A 15,758-nucleotide genomic window follows, 5' to 3' on the forward strand; every position below is an offset into this window, starting at 1 on the left:
CTCAGTTTCCTCTAACTTAAGATAATACAAATAAATTTAATCATGTTACTCATGTGGACTTTGTGAAATATGGTACGTTAGACGTCTGTCAAGAAGTTTTTAGTTTTGACTACTTATAGAAGCTGTAGAAACTCAAAATTTAAAGAACATTTAGAATGATCAAGTTAAACGTCATTTGTAGAACTCCAAGTTTCTGGTGGTGATTTTATTTTTAAAAAAATGTCTTTATTGAAGGGCCTTTTATTACTGTCTAATGGTACCCACTTACATTATCTTATGTATTATATTTCAGAAACATGATGAAAGAATACCTGTACAATAAGATTGTTAACATTCATTTACGTTTTAGTTTAAAATAATTTATTCTGTTTTTGAATATTATATGATATATGACCCGCATTGAGAATATAATGAAAACTACAAACTCTTTCTCCTGTACAAAACCAACTAATCTATATTCATAAGATAAATGTCATAGAGGCTCACATTTTGCATATAGCTGCGTGAGTTTCAAGGGACCTCCCTTTTTGATGGATCTAGTAAGAGTTTTGGATCTCATTTATGAAATTTGCTAATTAATTCAAGTGACAACTTTTCTTCTAGAATGAAGTAAATTATATGTATATATTTTTCATATACCTCAGATACATTTATAAGTACCTACAAACTTAAAAAATGAGAAACAAATGGCCTATAAGATTATTTTCATCAACTAGAGCACAATGCTGCATGAAAAACTGCTCTGGGAAAAACTACACAGCAGTAGAATCTGCAATTGGTGATTTTCTGTCTTCTCTCCCTTTTCCTTTCACTGTTTCTATACCCACACCTGCACCTGCCTATCCTCACCCTTCTCGAAACCAAATACTCAGCAGCTACTTTCTGGCCGCAGATGGTCAAGACAAGCATGGGAAAAAACCTTGAAGAAAATTTTTTTCTTCTTTAGGAAACCTCAATATTTACTCTTAAAGCTTTCAAATGATTGGAAGGCTTTATCACATACATTATCAAAGGTCATCTGCTTTACTTAAATTTGACTGATGGTAGATGTTAATCATATCTACAAAATAGCTTCACAGCAACATCTAGATTAGCTGCGATTAGTTGTTTGATCAAACAACTGGGCACCATAGCCTAGCCAAATTAACACATAAAATAACCATAATGACTACTTAGGGGGATTCATCTATATTTGCTCTTTTTTCTCCATAATGATTTAGATTTTTATATTTGGAAAGTTCTTCGAAAATTCCTTCTGGAATAATAACTGGAACTATAGTGAATTTGCTAGTTAAATTGACAAGAACTGACATCTTAATGCCATCCAGCCATTAGAATGGCACATATTCTCTAGTTATTCAGGGATTTCTCTAGAGGGATGATAGGGGCAGTCTGGTGTGGTTTAAATGTATGTTGAGGATATATTTAAAGTAAATATAATACATATTATTATAATATTAAAATATTTTTTATTATAAACTGAAGAAGGAAATAGCAACCCACTCCAGTACTCTTGCCTGGAAAATTCCATGGACAGAGGAACCTGGTAGGCTGCAGTCCATGGGGTCGCAAAAAGTCAGATATGACTGAATGGGGGACATTAAAGAGATATGACATGATATAAAGTTTCCACATTTTAAGAAAAAAGAACATACCCATAGGACCTTCCCAGATTGCTCTTCCTCTTATCAAGTTAAAATATGTTCTCACTGACATATATTTTATTTGGGGAAATTTCTGTTCACACCAGAATTTAATCTGGTCAGAGGATAGCTGTGGTTTAACTCAGTGACTGTGCCATTATTGCTATTAAGGGTGCTATTATAATAGCATGCTTAAACAGCATGATCTTCAGTTTTGCAAGCATCCATGATATGCCAGGCCCTATGTTAGAGGTTAAAGGTGAGCAAGACAAGACCCAGGTCTGGACAACATCAGCTCCGCCTCAGCACAGTGTAAGACAGCACTGACTGAAGAACCTATTAACTCTTAATCTATACTGCTGGCTGTCACTCCATTTTTCATCTTGTCCCAAGATCCGGACCGATGCTTTAACTAGGCTGTTTTCTAAAATGATAAAAGCTGATGAGTCAGATATTTTCTGACATATATCTATGAGTCAGACTTATATAATTCTGACTCTGCATATATTCATTATATTTAAGAAACCTTGGATTATAGATTAGAAGAAAAAAACCCTGAAATAAGGGATAATCTAATGGATTCTTCTCGGCTCACAATTGTATGTGTTTTGATATTCTGAAATATTTTCTTACTGCTCTGATGTAACTTCGGCATTTTAAATTTTAACAGAAAGGTTTCTTTGCATCTAAATCCACCCAAACTATCATGGTTGTGTAACAGAAATTGTTCATTTTTTTAGGCTAAAAAGAATGTGGTTAAAGAAAGTGATATCATTAAGAATAAAGCTTTGAAGAATGTATGGGCTCACTAATTTGATTAGGAAGTTCTTCAAATGAGATATAAACAAGATTTAAGGTCTAGAGCAAACTGGCAAGGGTGAAATCCATAAAATAATTTTCCTAAATATTGTTTAATATTTTAATTAATTGAATTCTTCACATGAATTAACTTCCTTAATTATACAGTTTCCAAAAGGATTTCCCATATTGCGTTCCATGTTATCAGTTCAAAATTGATTAGAATTCTTACTCTTTTGATAATAAAATTAATATTTTTCCATATTTAACGAAGCAGATTCCATCCTACTTCTTTCAAAATAAATATACCAAAATCAAAGAGCTTGTACTAGAGTTTTTGTGAAAGTCAAACATCCAAAAATTCACTATTATGTAAATTTTCAGATTAACCCTGAAAGCTCACAGTTCACAAAATTCTCAACTGTCTCAAGTCTGGTACCATAAAAGATTATGTATTTAAGGCTACAAAATCTCAATTTTCTCAGTTATAGTACCATACAGACCATAAAAGACTACATGTTCAAACCTTTCAATGTTGCATGTAGTTTCTGATGCTAGAAGCCAGAATAAGATAAATAAATTTAGTTTATGGGATCCAAACTTAGAAGCAAGAGATTCCAGCTCAGTGTGTCCTCAGAGGATTTCATTAAGTGTAACTATGATGTAGGTCTTGAAATAGCATATGCTCTTAAAAAAAAAAAGTTAGATTTTTACACTGAGACAACACCCTGCTCCTAATTACTCAAAACCATTAAATCATTTTTCCCACACACTTGTCCTTTTTTATTCCACACATAGTTGCATAATTTTATTATCATGTGAGGGAAATAGTCTGTAAATGCAATATGTAAGCTTTTCTGTCTGGAGAGCTATCACAGTATATCAATTCCAATTTGAATAACTCTTTGGAATTAACATTTGTGGTAAAAAAACAAAGATCAGGGACTTCCCTGGCAGTCCAGGGGTTAAGACACTGTACTTTCAATGTAGGGGGCACAGATTCAATCACTGGCTGGGGAACTAAGATCCTGTAAGCCACATAGTGTGGCCAATAAATAAAACGAAGATCATTGTGTATCATATTACTTTATTGATATAAAATTATAATAAAAATTAATGAAGGAATACTTATTTAAATGAATTAATTGAGTAACTTTCTATTAATGTTTATTATGTCTCCTTTTCTCTACTCTTCATCACTTATGCATCATTATAGCACCAGAATATGAAAACAAAACAAAACACTAATTGTTCTTACTTCTGGGCCTATAGTTCCTAGAGTCTGTATTTTAGTAGCTCTTCTTTCTTTGATTGAGTCCTTTACCTCCAAACAAGTTGATTTCTTTGCTAGTACTTCTGATATCAACTGGTGTAAGTTTAAGGGAAGGTCAACACATTATTTAAGATAAGATTAAATTTTATCTGAGTTTCTTTTATGGAGCATAGAACACTTTTCCCTCAGATATCCATATGCCTAAGTCTGTCTCCTCCCTGTAGTCTTTGCTCAGATAAAAGCTGTTCTTTGGGGCTTAAGCTAATCACTATTTAAAATAAACCTACACCTATACCTACACCCCTTCCCCAGTGGCTCAGATGGTAAAGAATCTGCCTACAATATAGGAGACTGGGATTCAATCCCTCTGTCTGGAAGATCCCCTGGAGGAGGGCAAGGCAACTCATTCCAGTATTTCTGCCTGAAGAATCCCACGGACACTGGAGCCTGTGGGCTACAATCCATGGGTTCCCAAAGAGTTGGACAGGAGTGAGTGACTGACACTACAACACTGCTCACCACTACAACCCTATTGCTCATCTTTACCTGTTTTAGCATGCCCTTGCTTTTTTACTATAAAGTCAATCATCTGGCCAAACCATCTATTATAATTTACATATTTTCTGTTATTATTTATGTTCTGTCCATGACACTAACCCCTAAGCTCTACAAGTACTGCACTTCTATTTTTTTCTTCCCCACTGATACCTAGCACCTAGATAAGTGTCTACATTAGTAGGTGCTTAAAAACTGTTGAATAAATGATTAAATGAATCAATGTTTCTTTCTACCAGTTTCCACAGAAAACTGGATAGTGACTCTGTGATTTTGTGTGCAGTACACAACAGGTATCAGAGCTGAAATTCTGAAGACGTTAGTCACTACCTATTGCCAAAGAGAAAATATTCAGAAACTAATTACTGTCTTATTATTCTTAGGTCAACCTAATATTTACCCCTTTACTGTCATTATAAAGACAGATAAATGAATAAAGATGCTTTCGGTAATGTATTTACTGTTCAGGTTTCACTGAATTCCAAGGCGTGACCTTTCAAACTGGGGAAAATGAGAAGGCTGCTCAGTGTTTTAATACAGAATGTTGAAGCATTTCCCTAAATGGCCAAACAATGGCTGAAATTGGCAGAATTTCTTGTTGAAACTGGCAGACTTGCCCACTGTTGCCTCCCAACAAAAGTCTTCCTCCATTGCTTGTTGCCTTTTTGGACAATAGCACTAAAATGTCTATAGAAGGAGAAAAAGAACACTTAGTGGTGACATTGAAAGAAAGTAAATTAATCTTATAAAAAAGCATATAGGGTAGAATACAAATCCTGTTTGATTGTCAAAAAATTACACATCTCTATAATAATTGATGAGTTACATATTTCTATATCTGTAATTTCTCAAGCTTTTAAGTATTGATTTATAAATATTTAAAGATAATTCTAAAAAGAGTGCCAAGTGTCAGAGCCCTTTCATCATTGTATAGTTCTGCAAGTTTTCTAAACTTAAAGCCAAAGGACTATTTTATAAATTAAAATATATAATTGTCACGAAATAGAATCATGATTTGTTTGAAAGCTCATGATAAATTTTCACAAAATATATCTTGCTAAGTCATAAATTTTAACAATTCCTTTCTATTTAGATTCTCCGAAGGTTTATGTCCATAGTATTCAGAAAAAAAAAGTATGTGTATATATACACATTTTATATGAATGTGTCAAGGCCGTGACTTCCTTGGTGGCTCAGATGGTATAGAATCTACTTATGATGCAGGAGGCCTGAGTTCGATTCCTGGGGCAGGAAGATCCTCTGGAGAAGGAAATGGCAACCGACTCCGGTATTCTTGCCTGAGAAATTCTATGAATAGAGGAGCCTGGTGGGTTACAGTCCATGGGGTCACAAAGAGTCAGATATGACTGAACGACTATTTACACTTGTCAAGGCTGTAATTTTACTGTTCTTCAACATATCTTGTATGACTGGATTTTAAACCGCGTACTAGTTTATATGAAACAACTCTATGTACTCAAAGGAGTATTGCTCAAAACATAAAAGTAAGCTATGAAATGGGTTCTTTAAGTCTTTTTGAAATTTCTAACTTTTGTTGTTGTTCAGTCACTCAGTTATATCTGACTCTTTGTGACCCCAGGGACTGCAGCATTCCAGGCTTCCCTGTCCTTTACTATTTGCTGGAGTTTGCTTAAACTCACGGCTATTAAGTCAATGATATCATCCAGCCGTCTCATCCTCTGTTGTCCCCTTCTCCTGCCTTCAATCTTTCTCAGCATCAAGGTCTTTTCCAATGAGTCAACCCTTCGCATTAGGTAGCCAAAATATTGGAGCTTCAACATCAATCCTTCCAATGAATGTTGTGTTAGTAGCTCTGTTGTGTCCAGCTCTTTGTGACCCCATGGACTATGTATAGCCTGCTAGGCTCCTCTGTCCATGGGATTCTCCAGGCAAAACTACTGGAGTAGGTGGCCATTCCCTTCACCAGCGACTCTTCCCAACCCAGAGATTGAACCCAGGTATTCTGCATTGCAAGCAGATTCTTTACCATCTAAGCCACCAGGAAAGCCTCCTCCAATGAATATTCAGGGTTGATTTCCTTTAGGGTTGACTTGTTTGATCTCCTTGTTGTCCAAGGGACTCTCAAGACTACTCCACCACCATGGTTGGAAGGCATCAGTTCTTCAGTGCTCTGCCTTTATTGTCCAGCTCTCATATCCATACATGACTACTGGAAAAACCATAGCTTTGACTATATGGATCTTCATCAGCAAAGTAATTTCTCTGCTTTTTAAAATGCTATCTAGGTTTGTCATAGCTTTTCTTCCAAGGAGCAAGCATCTTTCTGGCTTTAATGCGGTGTTATCAAAGGGATTTCCCAGGTGGTGCAGAGGTAAAGAATCCACTTGCCAATGCAGGAGGCACAAGAGACTTGGGTTCCATCCCTCAGTCAGGAGGATCCTCTGGAGAAGAAAATGGCAACTCACTCCTGTTTTCTTGCCTGGGAAGTCCTATGGACAGAGGAAACTGGTGGGCTACAGTCCATGGGGTTGCAAAGAGGCAGTCACAATTGAGCATACAAACACCAACTTATAACAAAGTTACTATTATAAAGCATAAATAATAATAATGGCCTAACAAAAATTGTATTTTGTTTTAGAATTATTCTATATTCATTCTGATATGTTTATATATATGTGTGTATATATGTTTACATATATATGATATGTTTACATATAATGTGGTCTCCTGCATGACAGGCAGATTCTTTACCGTCTGAGCCATGAGGGAAGCCCCATATATAATGTGACAATCCAATATTCTACAATATATTTTCTTTTTCCAAAGTAGCTTAAAATAAACAATAATAATAATAAAAGCTGAAACCAAAAATAATTTTTAAAAGACCAAAATGTGACAATTTACTAATCAAGAAGGGCTTGATGAAATGGTAGAAAGGGCAGTTAAACTTTACATAATAATAGAATAATAATAGAATTTTCAGTTCAGGTACTTGGCACATAAAATTGGAGTGCAAAAATAAGTGATTTCTCACAGTGAGCAGAGACACCACACTTTCTCAAGCTAGAATCATGCCCTACAATGAAAAATGGGTACTCCCAGTAGTCCTGTTCAGCAAAAGGCAATGCCAAAATATTTGTTTACTCTCATTTAGATTCAGCAGAGGTACCATGTATTCCTGAGACCCTTTTCTAATAAAGTGCTGCTTGTAGAATGAAAAAGCTGTTTTGAAGCCTGAATAGTTGTCTAATACTAAATTAAGTCTAAAAAAATTGCTATCAACTTAAAATAATTTCTCCAATTATTATTATTGACTCTTTATTGCATACTGGATTTAAGGATACAGGCCAAAAATTCATTTTCAGTTTTAGCAGTTCTTCAGCTCTTACATATGCTGGATCTCCTTGACTCTGTTAAGTGTCTTTTCTAGAGGCATAGCTTGCTAACCTACAGCATGGAATATGACTGTAAATCAGTTTGGTAATCCACGATGTTTCCCACAAGCAAATGTTATTAGCAATCCTTTAATTATTTCTATTTTAATTCCTCTTACTAGGTCCTCACCTCACTTGTTTCTAAAGGAGTGGATGTGCTCTCCTTGTTTACATGGATCATATTTTTTAATTGTATATATTTAAACATATAATTTAAAAAGTACACAAACCCTAAACTTTTATTCCTTGAAGTAAAACCAGGTCAGATCTGGTCACAGCATCTGGGCAAATGGCAAGGTGAAAGCTTTTGAGATTCAACCAGAAGTTGATGAAACCATAAATGAAAGAAACAAGATTAGAGTTAGGAACTACTCAGGAGAACAGAAAAGATTCAGAAGAATTCTCATCTAGAGACCAAATATCTATATCTATCTATCTATCTATATGTATCTGTAAAAATGTAATTAACTTAGGTATCATTGCTTACTGAGTCAAAAAAGTGATATAAAGCCAGAGTGAGGGGTGTGATTTGTCAGTAAAAGAAAGCAGAAAAAGAGAAGGGGAGTAAACAGAATAAAGAGAGGAAAAGAGAGAGAAGATAAAACGAGAGGCTCTAAAAGAAGATAAATTGGTTTGATAAGACATATTATTTGCCAGAAAGTTTAGGAAATAAAAATCCAGCACTGAACCGCATCAATTAAGAGGTGGAGATACTCTGGATACATGACCGTGGACAAAAATTTAGTATGCAAATCCTTCTAGCTGTTTGGTATAACATGTTGGATGGGAAAATTTAACTGCCTTTTTGTTTGAAGAATGGGATTGAGTGTTAAGCTCTTACTCCTCTGATAAGAGGTGACAGGTATTCATGAAGAAGTTGTGAGAAGCAAATACCACTCCCCAGTGGTAATCATGTTCTAAAAGTTGGGCCTAATTGTTCAGGATTCTACTTTTTAAAAGTGAAGGGTTCATAGAGTCTGACCCACTGGGACATCTTAGTCTGTCTAGGATAGCTTCTCAAAAGGCAGCCCAGAAATTCAGCTCCCTTGCCCAGAGAATCCCAGGGATGGGGGAGCCTGGTGGTCTGCCGTCTCTGGGGTTGCACAGAGTCGGACACGACTGAAGCAACTTAGCAGCAGCATCAGCAATCATACCATGTTTAAAACAGCAGACCTGGTTTGGTTAACTGCGCATCTCTCAGCTCATTCCAAGTCTACCAAATCAATCTGAGGTGGCTCAACATACAGAGGAAGGTGATGCTGAAATGAGTCCTGCATGCTCTGAAAACTGCTTTCTCTTTACTTTGGATTTTGTGAGAATAAGAAATGATAATATGATTGAGTGCAAATTTATAATAAAATTAGGGTGAACAAGGCATGTGTTTAAATCAAGTGATTCTCTAACCAATGAAAGAATAAGTATAAATTCACACTGCACTACACATATATAACAAGATACTTATTGCTTTCCCTTCTCATTCTTGCTTAGAGAATTATTAGTTTTGTGATTTGAGGTGCACATTTTCCATGTCTGAATCATTATAACTTAAAAGTCTTAGAAACTTAGTAATAATCCAAAGTACAACTTTACTCATCCTTTCTTTTTTCACTAGCCTCAAGGGGTAGTATACACACACACAAATACAAATATACACACAGATTCACAGGTTGTTCATCATTGGTCTTTCAAAATTCTCCCATATAGCTAAGAAACTAACCTAAAGTCAAAGAGAATTCTTTGACACTCCTAAATCACATTTGTAAAATTTACAAAGTGTTTAAATTGTGCATATATTATGACTTAGCTATTACATCTTAAAAGGGGTCTGATCTCAACAATATTCTGACAAAAGGAAGTAAACTTTAAAATTGATCAGTGCTGTGTGAGTCATCTCCATCTCCCACCCTACCTCCAAGACCTATCTGAAATACATTGCGTTTTTATATATTTTGATCCACAGATCTATAACAAGTTCTTGATTCCATAGTAAGGAATCACACTCTGCACATTGTCCTATAAAACCTTTTTATATTTTAAAATTTTCATGCATATAAAAGATTATTAAAATGCACTGTTTAAATAAATAAATTCCTGTATACCCAGAACCCATCCTGTCCATCATATTTGTCACTAATTAAGTCACATGTGTGTGCCCAGAAGTTAGCCATTAGCCTAAACTTGTACGAGTCATTCTCTTGCTTTACTTTATGGCTTGACCATAATCATCTGTATTTCTAAGCAATGTATTATTTAGTTCTGTGTTTTTAGTTTTACTTTTATGAGAGTGGAATCCTTCTGAATATAGTCTTTGGAGACTTGCTTCTCATTCAGCATTATGTTCTGAAGATGCATCTGTATTAATGTGTGTAATTGTGGTTCTTTTCACTGGTACAGTGTTCCTTGGTATGAATGCACAATGCATTTATCTTTTTTCTGCTGACAACATTTGGATTGCTTCTACAATTTTGCTATTACAAACAGTGAGGCAATGAACATTTTTTAACATATTTCCTTGATACACATGTCTGAGTTTCTTTAGGGAATACATTTATGAGTAGGATTTAAGGATCCTAGAAGGCAATGGCACCCCACTCCAGCACTCTTGCCTGGAAAATCCCATGGACGGAGGAGCCTGGTGGGCCGCAGTCCATGGGGTCGCTAAGAGTTGGACAAAACTCAGCGACTTCCTTTCACTTTTCACTTTCCTGCATTGGAGAAGGAAATGGCAACCCACTCCAGTGTTCTTGCCTGGAGAATCCCAGGGACCGGGGAGCCTCGTGGGCTGCCGTCAATGGGGTCGTACAGAGTCGGACACGACTGAAGCGACTTAGCAGCAGCAGCAGCAGCAATTCTTATACCAATTTATTCTCCCAACCATGTGTGAGGTTCCCATTGCATCACATCCTTTCCAATACTTTGTGTTAATGTCAAACTTTTTTAAATTTTTGCCAGCTTAGTGGGAGTAACATAGTATCTCATTGTGGTTTTAATTTGCATTGCCCTAATTATGAATCACAGCAAATTTGCATGTAAAACAAATTAAAATTTTCCTCCGAAACATTTGTTTCTAATTGGGTAGCAGCGACTGGATGTAGAATTATGGTAAAACCACTTGTTGCTTATATGTTTTTGAGGAAAGGACTTTTTGGTTAGGGGATCCAGGGAAATTTTTATTGCTTTAAAGCTGGGTATGGATGAGCGGCATTTCTCATCATGACTAAGAACATAGATTAATAATACCTAGAATCATACTTCCAAATTTCCATTCCTTTAATTCAAAAATCCCATCAAATACATATCTTCTTTAAAAATAGGAGGTAAGGGAATAATTCCATTCAGATGTGTGTGTGCTTTTTAGAAAAAAGACTTTATTTTTCAGAGCTGTTTTAGATTCCTATAAAAGCTGAGTAGAAGATAAAAGATTTTCCACCTAACCCTCTTCCTACCCCCTCCTCTATTACTCATATCCCCCATGAAAGTTATACATTTGTTAGAATCAATTAACCTATATTGGCAGATCATACCCACTCAAAATCCTGTGCTCTGTGACACCTAGAGAGGTGGGATGGGGTAGGAGGTGGGAGGGAGATTAAAAAAGGAAGGGACATTTGTATACCTACTGGTGATTCATGTTGATGTATGGCAGAAAGCAGAACAATATTGTAAAACAATTATCCTCCAATCAGAAATAAATAATTTTTAAAAAATACTGTATGATTCACTGTTGATGTTATGCATTCTATGAATTATAACAAATATATCAGGACATGTATTATGTGGTTTTTTAAAATAATCTTTTAACTGTTTTAAATCATTCATGGTGCTTACAAGTCTCGGAAAGAGGTCATATCTCTCTTTCTACTGTTGTAAAATTACTTAAACATAAAGTTATCCTAGAAGGCATTGCAGTTTGTGTCTTCATGTAATTCCTCATTTTGGAAACCACTTGATTGCCTTTGTACCCATTGGCTGAATTTAACTAATATATTTCTTCAAGTTTCTGATTTCCTCTTAATAAATACACTTAGGTTTGTGTATTTGTTCTTTTAACTTCATTGTTGTGCTTCACCATGGCAACAGTACTTCAAGAAGGTTTATCCAACATTCTTATGTAATTCATTTATTTACTGTGTTTCTAAGGTTTAGTTGATTTTTATTTCATTGTCTAAACATTTCAGTCTGGTGCTGCTTGCACAAGATTAACTTTCTTTTGAATTTTCTAGGTATCTTTATCATTTTAATTAAGGCTTTATAATATTTTCTTTGTATTTTTTGGTACAGCAGATGCTGATATTTTCAGAGGAAAGTGGAATACCATGTTGACATATACATTATATTTTATTAATATATGCAATATGTTCACTAACCAAAATGATCTCATCAATATATTCACTGGTAGTCCGAAGTAATTGTTGACATTTTTGATTTCTACTAAAGCTTATCACCAAAAGGATGGAAATATTCTTTCACAGCATTTTCAGTTGGGGTTAAAAATGAAATGTCTAGAACCATGCAGAAAAAAAAAACAACAAAACCCAATGGTCGTGTCTATTTCTAGTGGTATTTTCTAGCAAGTTGGGAAAGTACGCAAAATAAACTTCAACTTTGAACCTTGTGAATTCCATATGAATGCCAGTAAAGTCTGAGACTGACAAGACTTTTTGTTATTTTTTCCAAAATAGCTAGTAGAAAATCCAAATTTTAACTATATGCAGAGTGTCTGTTTATGTAAAACTACACATCTCTTTAATATGGTCACTATCCTAATGACAATATATGCTAGACCATTTATAATATATTATAAATTATTAAAGTATGTGAGGGTATAAAAATTTACAAACTAATGCAAATTTTTTTTATTTATATAAAAGATTTTATTACAGAGATTGCTTTTAACATAAGCTTCTTATGCTTTTGGGTTTTCATGCAAGGATCCCTAGTGACTTCATGAAAATCCTTTACAATAATTCAGAAATTATTGTTGGAAGTAGCAGCAAATTGATGATTCATAAGAACAAGTTTATTTAAAAAAAACCCCTCTCAATATAAATTAATGGAGATAAAAATTTGCAAATGCAAATTTGACATCTTAAAGTACTATAAGTTCAAACAAGTAAGTAAGTAAGTAAGTAAGTGTTAGTTGCCCAGTCATGCCTGACTCTGCAACCCCATGGACTGCAGCCCACCAGGCTCTTCTGTCCATGAGATTTTCCAGGCAAGGATACTGCAGTGGGTTGCCATTTCCTTCTCCAGGGGATCTTCCCGACCCAGGGATCAAACCTGGGTCTCCTGCACTGCAGGCAGATTCTTTACTGACTGAACTACAAGGGGAGCCCAAATAGTACTTTAAAGTATTTAAAGAAGTTCAAATAGTACTGTGTAAATGCAAATCAAGGTATATCTTGCCTTAAACATTATTTTGAGTCTGAAAAGAGACATGTAAACTACATTTATATATGTTAACTCTTAGTTTGGCAGTGGATGAGTCTCACTTGTTAGTAATACCCTATATTTAAGGAGTTCTAAATCTCATTACTGACATGGTCTAGTCTCTAGCTTCCTTTGACAAGATCTGTGTCACTCTTTCCCCCTGATTCATTTCAGTTTGATCATGTTGGCTTTTTTTATATGCTTGAACTAGTCATGTCATTCCATTTTCAGAATCATTGACCAAGCTACCCTTTCCTCCAGGAACAACTTTTCTCCTGAATATTTGAGGACATCCACTTCTTCCTAGTGCTAAGATCTTGAACAACAGGCACCATCCTCCATGTGCCTGTGCCTTAAAATCCTCATTCTTAACAAATGAGGTTCAAGAACAAAGTTCTTGATTACTTTCAGGTTAAAATGGTGGCAACCTAAATTACCTGAAACAATACCTTCCAGCTTCCCATTAAAATAGATGTTTGTGATTTTCAGAAAGCACACTAGTATATAACTTTAAGTTATGTAAAATCCCACTATCCACTTATATTATCACCAAATTCACAAGAATGTTCTCTTGTCATCTAGGGTCCTACGATGATACACCAACCACTTGTGCTACCACCAGTCAAAACTATGGATGGCCCCACCTTCAGGTACTGCATATGAATATATTACAAAAGGACACTCACGCCTTAATGAAACTAACATGTTAGATTTACAGTGATATTGAGGACAATATGAATATGTTAACAATCATAAGAAAGATTTCACAGAATGATACATAATATAACTCCAAATAACTTCTGAATAAAGGAAAACTTTGAAAGGCAATCTAACAAACTACTAATAAAGATGGATTTATGGGCATCTGTCAAACTTACAGTCATTTCCTTGGGACCTTTGGGTATGAACTTATCCCACATGTTTTTGTTCCCTTGGCCAGAGGACTAGGAATGTTAAATTAATACAAATGGCTCTTATAAGATTTATTAATATCCTTAATTTGGTAGTATTAGCCACAAACATCACACAAAAACACAAACACACACAAATATATAACGTCTATGGTTACTCTTGTTTTAACTATAAATAAATAAATAATATATATATATATATATATATATATAAAACAGGAGAAGGCAATGGCACCCCACTCCAGTACTCTTGCCTGGAAAATCCCATGGATGGAGGAGCCTGGTGGGCTGCAGTCCATGGGGTCGCTAGGAGTCAGAGAGGACTGAACAATTTCACTTTCACTTTTCATGCATTGGAGAAGGAAATGGCAACCCACTCCCGTGTTCTTGTCTGGAGAACGCCAGGGATGGGGACGCCTGGTGGGCTGCCGTCTCTGGGGTCACACAGAGTCGGACACGACTGAAGCAACTTAGCATCAGCAGCAGCATATATATATATAACAAATTATGTTTCATGTATAAAGTAATAGGGCTAGGTTGCTCTTTTGAACTAAATTCCTTTCCTCTGTAAAGTTCTTTGTTTTCTGATTCACATAATCACTGTTATATTCTTACAAATGGCTATAAACCTTTCCCATAATTGGAATGTAAAAGGATATCATTTATAAATAAGGGAACAGGAAAATGGTGGTTAGCTGAATTAAAGATTTAAGTTGCCTGAGCTATTATTTTTAGAACTCCCGGGCAAAGCAGTTTCAACTTCAATCATGGGCATTAATTTCAAGTTTCAGGGCACTGTTGCTTCCAAAAAGATTACTGTTGAGACAGATATCACTTCTTACTTTATATTTAGCACTGTAGTTCCATACCAGATAAAATATTAATTATGTGATTATTATTATACCTCACATCCTCCTTCCTGACAAAATTAAAGTAGCTTTCCTGTCCTCACTTATTTTTAGACTGCGAAGTATTTAACAATTCAGTAATGCATCATCTCAATAAACTATAATAGCATTAATGAAAAATAAAGGCTAGTGGATTATTTTATCTTAAATTCAAAGCTGAGTGAATTAATTCCTTACTCTAACTTTAAATTCCCAAGTCATTCTGTTGGACCAAAAATAGCCCCTCTATAATTATTCTTTGTCCTACAGCGTGTCTTTGGGAACTCATCATTGTTGTTCTATCCTTTTATGTGTCAGCTTCCTTTGCACATTGAATCTCATATGACTCACTGTTCCTTAGAGCATGGTGTGAATGCTTGAAATGCCTACTTATAACTGACAGTTGACTTTTTTCTTCCTGAACTTTTTTATGTGAAGTGGTGCCAGATCAATTTTTTAAAGCCCCAATTTTGCTTATTGAAGACATGTAAGAAAGAGCATAAAATGAAAGAAGATTCACTTACTGGGCAAAAACTGACTTTAACTTCCACTATCTGTGAGTACCAGTCATCCTCATATGGAAGTTAAGAGGATTACCCATTCTTTTCTGTCTTTCCAACTTATAAATTCTAACATATATTGGCTAGTTTGAAGGAGATAATTTGGAAATGACTTGAAAATGGAAGATCTGAATTTAAACTGCATTCTCTTCATTAAATTGATCTCTGACTTGCAGTGTATTGGTGAGTTTTTTTGTGAGACACAAATAGCCCTGATAGTAATTTTTAAACTTTTATTTCTAGCATGGAGAGTTTAAGGTGAATATGTATTTAAATTCTAGCAAG

General features: G+C 35.1%; 1 protein-coding gene across 2 annotated transcripts in view; it reads left to right on the plus strand.

Annotated features, from left to right (window-relative positions):
- The window catches only part of CALCRL (calcitonin receptor like receptor), a 128,721-nt gene that overhangs the window by 10,416 nt on the left and 102,547 nt on the right, over window positions 1-15,758 (plus strand). Inside the window, exon 2 of one of the 2 annotated variants that reach the window (XM_024975202.2) lies at window positions 13,698-13,765. The gene's annotated coding sequence lies outside the window, so the exon portion shown is untranslated. 2 annotated transcript variants of the gene reach the window in all.

Source organism: Bos taurus, chromosome 2 (assembly GCF_002263795.3).
Source record: "Bos taurus isolate L1 Dominette 01449 registration number 42190680 breed Hereford chromosome 2, ARS-UCD2.0, whole genome shotgun sequence".
Lineage (NCBI taxonomy): Eukaryota > Metazoa > Chordata > Mammalia > Artiodactyla > Bovidae > Bos > Bos taurus.